We start from the raw sequence: 8145 nt of genomic DNA, 5'->3' as shown, positions 1-8145 counted from the left end.
AAATAAATAATAGTAATAATAATAATACATAATAATAAATAAATTAAAGAGATTTATAATTCAAGTTCCGTTTATTGAGCATCTGCTGTGTGCCTGGCTCTGTGCATATGTTATCACATTGAATCCACACATCAGTCATGTGTGTTGTTTTATTTTACCTTTCAGTAGATGAAGGAAAGGGACTCAGAGAGTGGAGAAATTGGGTATGCAGAAAGAATGACAAAGAAAGCTGACACATAGCTCGCAAAATAGAGATAAGGAAAAGGCAACAACAGCAAAAACTAAATCTCCCCTGCAGGATTCAAGTCCTTGATTCCAGTTTCTCTGAGACACAGCTGCATCCCTGTTGCTTCCAACATGTCCTTCTTCTAGAGATATCTAGATCCCTTGAATAATAAACACGTCTATTTGCTGGCTACCCATGTTTTTCAACCAAAAGATTACCTGTGTCGAAATGCGAGATGAGAAGGAGGGAGAGAACTAAGATTTTATAGACTAAATACCTCTCCGTCATTACTGACAAATAGAAAACTTGAACTAGGTGATTTCTAAAACTTCTTCCATCTCTTACGTTCTTTAACTCTTGTGGTTTTCTTTTTTAATCTACAGGTAGAAAAACACATAGAGAAGACTCATGTCCTGTCACTCCACATGGAATCAACTGTTTCTATGATTAATATCTTACAACTTTAGTTATTCCAAGACAAATTAACACTTTTTTTCTCCATCCAAACAGCTCTTCCATGCACATCTGCTATTTTCAGTCCATATAAGTCATACTTTTTTTTTTCATTTGGAGATATCTCTCAGGAAATATCTCCTTTTTGCTCTACAGAATGAACCAGACATAGGAGAATAGAATGTGTGGGAGGGTTGGTCCTGGGAATTGAGCTTTCTCCAATCGTTGATTTGAAAATGTCCACTTGTGCCTTGAGTGTTGTTTCAGATACTTATGAAATCAGCATTCAAAGGGGTCACGCTGGACAATGCTGACCAGTCTCCCTCAAAGTCCCATCTCAAGAGACATTCTCTGGACCAGGGCTGTAATTGCCACTATTGTACTGTCTCTAGATGCAGCAGAAAAGAAGCAGAAGGAGAATTGTTTTTCTCTTCTTCCTACTATGTAGTCTCCCATCACTGCCTCTCATTGGCAGAACCTAACAGGAAGTGGCCGGTATGGAAGTCTGGAAATGTAGTTTTCAGACTCTTAGCTCCCTACAATGTAGCAGAGCACCGGAGAGTAGGAATGGGACTGAGCTCAAACAGGCAAACAGCCTATGTTCTATCCCACCCAAGCCTCACCTTTCTCCTTGTCAATGTCTCATCATTAATTCTCACATTAGATTTTTCAGAGAGTGTGTCCTAGAAGCCAGAGACCAGACAAGTCCTCTTATTAAATAGTCTTAAATCAGTCTGTGCATCCCCTTCCTAACTCTCATCATATCATGTCTTTCATTTTGGTCATTATTTTGTCCTTATAGTTTAATTTAATGAAAGAAAATGTTGAAGAGAATAGGCCAAACTCCTTCAAAAAAGGAAGAAAGTTTCAGGTCAATAAAAAAAAAAAAAAATGCCATTTTCTTCTGACTCAGCAGTCTCCTTTATCATTTTGTGCCAGTGATCTAACAATTCAAGTAAAGTTTTACGAACCTTGACATAATAAGAAAGTCCTCTGTGTGTTTTATTGAACAAGGCATTATTGACATTCCAATATTTTAGATATAGAGGATTAAATGCATATTGATAACTATGAAACTCTTCAAAGGGAGAGAGGGAAGTAGATTCAATTAAGGTCCCATGAAAGACTGTAGGTGTTGGGGGACTGGTTTTCCAGGTAGGATTCTGGTGTAAAGACACTGGGTAGAGCTTTGGTGAATCAAGCACAATATAAGGTCAGGAGAATGATTATTAGAGGATCTGACATGGAAATCTGGATAAGACTCTAGTAGGAAGGGACACAGAATCCTAAGAAGACCTCAATCTTCTGGGAATCTGATGGCAAAGGAGTGGCACAGCATCAGTCTTCTCTGTGTGTTTTTCTACCTGTAGATTAAAAAAGAAAAGCACAGAGTTAAAGAACATAAGAGATGGAAGAAGGTTGAGAAATCACCTAGTTCAATTTTTCTCAACCTTGATTGTGCCTGAGAGTCACTGAGGAAGTGTTTGTTTGGTTTTTAAAATTAATTTATTTATTTTTGGCTGCATTGGGTCTTCGTTGCTCTGCGTGGGTTTTCTCTAGTTCCAACGAGTGGGGCTACTCTTCGTTGCAGTACACGGGCTTCTCTTGTTGCAGAGCATGGGCTCTAGGCACGTGGGCTTCAGTAGTTGTGGCATGCGGACTCCGTAGTTGTGGCTCGTGGGCTCTAGAGCACAGGCTCAGTAGTTGTGGCGCATGGGCTTAGTTGTTCCATGGCATGTGGGATCTTCCCAGACCAGGGCTCGAACCCGTGTCCCCTGCGTTGGCAGGCAGATTCTTAACCACTGCGCCACCAGGGAAGTCCTGAGGAAGTGTTTTGAAATCAAAAACACAGTGACTCACTCCTGGTGACTACTTGGAATTAGATTTTGAAAAAGGGTCATTTTGATGTACATTCTCAGGTAAGAACCTTTGACTGGGACAATGTTTTCACTTAACAGATAAGCAGAGACAAAGTGATTTGGCCCGTATTTCCCTGTGAGTTTTGTCATGGAGACACCAGATGTCCATGCACCCCTTTACATTTCCCAGCCTCCTGCCTTTGCGACAGCTGCCTGGTTGGTTTTTGTCCCCTGGGTGCAGACTCAGACTGTATTTCACAGCATCTAACCATCCAATACTTTCGGCCAAGAGACAAGTTAAATCAGCTGGTGTGCCTTATGGATAATCAACAGTTTGGCTAAAGCTCTCAATTCCAGAGTCCAGCTCTGGCATCTGGATTTCTCAGTGGCCCCAGGATGAGATTTTTCCATCTGTGAAACCAGTGGAGTAGCCAAAAGTTCAAAGACACAAACATCCTCACAGGAGGAATAATCGATTTTGTCTATCCCATATTGCCTGCCTTCCACAAAGACCCATGGGTTCAAAGGAAAGCCATGACAATCCCCAATGTATGTACATGGATGCAAACATCTGCCTGACATGCACGTGTGTGGTCCTGAATAGCATATTCAGGTACAAAAGTACCATTTGTATGTAGAGCACTCACCCATTCAAAGGAGAAATTGGCAAATTAGGAAAAAAATCTGAATCAAATAATTTTGAAATGTAGGAGCAGCAAAATCATATACCTGCAAGAACAGATCAGGCAATATAAATTATTAAAGCTGACGGTCTTTAGATAATAGGGAATGGTGAGGACAGTGGTGCATTAGAAAGAGTATGTCTCTTCTAAAGAAGGCAATGACTTCTCAGTTGTAGTCAGCTGTTCCCAGTGGAACAGCCCAAGGTGGTTCAGTCTTCCCATTTTAAGAGAACTTATGGCTTTTATGTGAAAAATCTCAGCTTTAAAATGTTGCGTTATTTTTTTTTAATATAGGGTGGCCACATTACATGGAACAAATAAAATATTTGTGAGCTGGAACTGGTCTTTGGGTTCCTGTTGGGCTTCAATATTTTCTAATTGGGCTTCACTATTTTCTCCTTTCTCTCCCTTGAGGATGATAATGAAGATGAAGATGGTGATGATGGTGGTGATGGTGATGATGTTGATGGTGATGGAGAAGGTGATGATGGAGATGATGATGATGAGGGAGATGATGGTGATGATGGTGATGGTGATGATGGAGATGATGATGATAATGATGATAAGGGAGAAGATGAGGAGGAGAAGGGAGATGATGATGATGAGGGAGATGATGATGATGATGATGACGGTGATGGTGATAATGATGGAGAAGGTGATGATCATGATGATGATGAAGGGGGTGATGATGCATCTCACCTCCCAGCCTGTTGCTAGTGTCACACTGACCATCACTAAGTGCTCCAGACACCCCTCCACCCCGCTCCACACACTCCTCTTAGGTCCCACAGGACAATGAGGGTAATCCTGATCCCATAGATCCATCTATCTCATTGCAAATTTCAAACCCTTTCACATCCTCTGCCTCCCAGGTGAGAAAATGAAGACACAGTGAATTTCTCTGGGTCACAGAAATAGTAAACGAAAAGGCCCTTTTAGTGATACCATGCTGCCTTCTCCTCCTCCTTGCGCCCATCCTCCATTTTCCGAGTGTCTGTACGGTTACACTAGGGCTTTTTCCAGCCCTACATCCCAGGATCAGTCTCCTGCCTCTAAAGGGGTCTTTCCTGGACTCATTGGTGGCCATAGCCTAAAATGTTCTTGACCTAACCCAAAAAGGAGGCAGGTGCTCATGAAGAACAATGCTTGAAATGGCTTCAGAATTCAGACTCCAAACTGGAACCATCCTACATGCACATGTGGGTTTTCCTGGTATATTTTTGAAAAAGTAGGATACTTGTACATTTCTAAGGGTTCGTGTACTTCTTTTAACACAGCACTTTTCATTTGATTGTTTCTCATCAGAAGCAAAATGTTAAGGTCCAACAGAACTCCCAGACTCTGACAATTGAAATGCCAGCAGTGACAAATGACTCTTTGGTTCCATGGTGTTTCCCGTGCATCTGTCAAATGCTATTATGCTTGTATAATGGTTGGGAATATTCATGTTTTGGAGGAGCAGTGCAATCATTCTAGCCTCTGAATTATGAAAAGTGACATTTTTTCTCCCATGAATTGCCATCTTATGGCGTGACACACACAGGCACATGGCTGACTAATTTTATAAAATAAGAAGAAAACACAAAAAAGCTATACTTCTATCTTCTAGGCTGCCTTCCACTGAGGATTTCCTGTTTGTCATAGTGAGATTATTTTCAGCAGCCAGGCTGGGTGCAACCCTGCCTGGGAGGATGGAGGCATTTAAATTTGGAGGACAGCTTGTACCTGGACAACACTTGGAAAGTCTGAGGTTCCCACCCTGTAACCAGGATGTAGACTCAAGTCTTTTGAATTGCTGACCTTTCTACTCTGTGATTCTGATGACCTCATCTGGTTTTGCACTGGTGATGAAAATCAAAAATTTACAATTTTTTTTTCCCCTGGAGACTTCGACATCATGAGCCCATTCAAAATAGGAATTAGTGGCCAATAATTGATGTAAAAGGACAATAATTGGGACTTCCCTGGTGGCACAGTGGTTAAGAATCCGCCTGCCAATGCAGGGGACGTGGATTCGAGCCCTGGTCCAGGAAGATCCCACATGCTGCGGAGCAACTAAGCCCGTGAGCCACCACTGCTGAGCCTGTGCTCTAGAGCCCGCGAGCCACAACTACTGAGCCCGTGAGCCACCACTACTGAAGCCCGTGCGCCTAGAGCCCGTGTTCTGCAACAAGAGAAGCCACGACAATAAGGCCACACGCTGCAACCAAGAGTAGCCCCCACTCGCCACAACTAGAGAAAGCCTGCTCACAGCAATGAAGACCAAATGCAGCCAAAAATAAATAAATAAATAATAAATAAATTTATATTAAAAAAAAAACAATAATTGTCTACCCTTCATACAATATAGCCCAGCTGGGTGAGACCTGGTAATATACATTTTGCCTCCCTAAAACATCTTGAAGTTAGTAGTGCCTTAGAACAGGAATCAGTAACCTATGAACAGACTGCAGCAGGGCCCCTGCCTGTATTTGTAAATAAAGTTTTATTGGAACCCAGCCACGCACATTTACCTAATACCTATGGCTGTCCTTGTGCTACAGCAGCCAGAGTAGTTGTGGCAGAGCCTGTATGGTCTTTAAAGCCTAAACATGTACTTTCTGGCCCTTTCCAGAAAAAGTTTGCTGACTCCTGTCTCAGAAGAAATTTTGTTTGCTGGCTTTCTCTCCTTGAAGCATGGTAGAGCCACTAAGTGTCACAGACTACGACACCCTACACAGCCTCTGTCCTGGCCCCATTAGGCTGCAGTTTGCCACCTGTCTTTGCAAATATCAAAACTCCTCCTTTATCTGTGCAACAAATAGGCTGGAGAGATGAGGCCAGGGTCAGCCATTTACTGGTTTATTAGTCCCTTCAGCGAGAGAGCGCTTGGTACTTCCTGTGCCCTCGGGAGCTTTATGATTTCTGTAGAGCTTTTTATCCTCATTTGGACGACCTTCACTATGGTACCTGCAGGCCCCTCCTAATGCTCCTCTCTCAAAAGGATGATTAAAACAAAGATATTGTGGTTGCAAGAAGACTGCTACATCAGCAACTTCGTCTCAAGTAAGAAAAGGAGAAAGGGGGCAGAGGAGGTAGTGATATGTGAGCCCAATGTGATTAAGACGTTGCAAATGTTAACCCAAATCGTCCCCTCATCAACATGGCCGCCCACACCCTCCCCCCCACCAACATGGCCGCCCACACCCTCCCCCCACCAACATGGCCGCCCACACCCTCCCCCTCACCAACATGGCCACCCACACCCTCCTCCTCACCAACATGGCCACCCACACCCTCCTCCTCACCACATGGCCACCCGTACCCTCCCTTCACCAACATGGCTGCCCACACCCTCTGCTTCACCCATAATGAAACATGGAAGAGAAATAATATCTATGTATTTATCTTAATGGAACCTAGTGTCTCTTTTTCAAAATAATAATTCATAAGGTACATTTATAAATGCTTGATGAGAAATGTAACCATCAGCTCAGCATCAGAAAGGCACAGAGGCAGGTCTCTTCCTACCCCACGTCTGCAGTTTCCTAGAGAGAAGAAAATCTTGTAATGATCGGGCCAGTGCTAGAACTTGAAAATGAACATGGAAACCAGCTGTGTGGTTTGTGAATGTAAAAGTCAAGGTTGCATTGACTCTGGCACCATGAGCGAAGGGCTAACTGCACGGCAACCGTGCCACTTTCATGTCTGATCAAGCAGGGCGACTCTTACATGTAGATCAGACCGGCCAGTATCGCATGAATTACGGTTGCTGCCCCGCACGTTCTCATAGAGGACAAAGCCACCAAATACCAATCACGAAGTTGATTGATAAGTCTAGGGTTGAACTTGTTGGGGCACCGAACTGAGACATCCCATATACCTAATGGCTCCATACCCCTGCCCGGGCGCCTTCCCTCCCCAACTTCATCAGATGGTGCGGGAGACCAAGCCATCTCTTATCTCTGGACTCCTGGTTAGGACCACTGTGGCCACCATCCCTTCTTCTCCAAGCAGAGAAAAACAACACAACAACAAAAAGGGCAGCATTCAGCAAGTTACAACCATGGTCCAATCCTACATCCCTAGAGTTTCACTCAGCAACCTGCTTGGAACCTGACTTCTATCCAGAAAAGACAGTAGCATTGACATGAACCTGACCTCATGTAGATTCCAGGAAGCTTGGAGGTAATGTGATGGCCCATTCCAAAGTAATAATCACAGGGAGTCGTTCTGTGGACTAATCTCTTCTCTGGATTCACTTTATGAATTTTATGAATCTCTCCTCTATATTTCTCTTTTTCGACCTCCCTTGCTCCCTTCATCTGTTCTGTTCATGTTTATACAATATAAGGTATAGGACGATATGTTTAATGTGGTTTTTTTTCTTCATGGTGTTTTCTTCCTTCTCAACCTTGGTCTTTGGTTGGGGGTTTATGCAGCTGGTGTTGCAGCAGAAAAAAAATTTGAACTTTAGAACCTGGGCTCTGAGGGGAGTCGGGGTATAAAATGGACACAATGCATTACATCCAGAGTTAGTTCTATGATAGATCATGTTTTCCTGGGGTAGAAGGGAGCAAAGAGGGTGACAAGAGAGATGGAATTATGAGCCCAAACCTCCTCTCAGACAGACCTAGAAACAGCATCCTCAGGCAAGCTGGTCTCCATCAGGCACCCACAGCAATGTTCACCCTCGGCATCCTTCCTTCCATCCATCACTCACCCACCACTCAACAATGATACCTGCCTGTCCCTAAGACTTGGATCAATTTACACCATGGGGGAACTTGCCCTTCAAAGGTCCAGGATGTGACATGCCCTCAGAGGAGGTCCTGAACATTTGGCGGAAAGGTGTTATGGAAGGGAGGAGAGTCCCTGGACCTGTATATGGGGGACTTTGATTCGGGAAAGTGTAGCCATGCTACTTCTCACCCTCAGGGAGGAA

General features: G+C 43.6%; 1 pseudogene across 1 annotated transcript in view; it reads left to right on the top strand.

Annotated features, from left to right (window-relative positions):
- The first annotated feature begins 2289 nt into the window (after positions 1–2289).
- Positions 2290–8145, top strand: part of LOC309610394 (cytochrome c oxidase subunit 6A1, mitochondrial pseudogene) — a 571916-nt pseudogene continuing 566060 nt past the window's right edge. The window contains exon 1 of the transcript XR_014249745.1: positions 2290–2346. The product of XR_014249745.1 is annotated as a cytochrome c oxidase subunit 6A1, mitochondrial pseudogene (transcript). The remainder of the gene's footprint in view (positions 2347–8145) is intronic.

The sequence above is a fragment of the Balaenoptera borealis genome (genome assembly GCF_965194805.1).
Source record: "Balaenoptera borealis genome assembly, chromosome: 14".
Classification (NCBI taxonomy): domain Eukaryota; kingdom Metazoa; phylum Chordata; class Mammalia; order Artiodactyla; family Balaenopteridae; genus Balaenoptera; species Balaenoptera borealis.
Note: the sequence above shows the minus strand (reverse complement) of the source record. Positions and strands in the feature narration are given on the sequence as shown.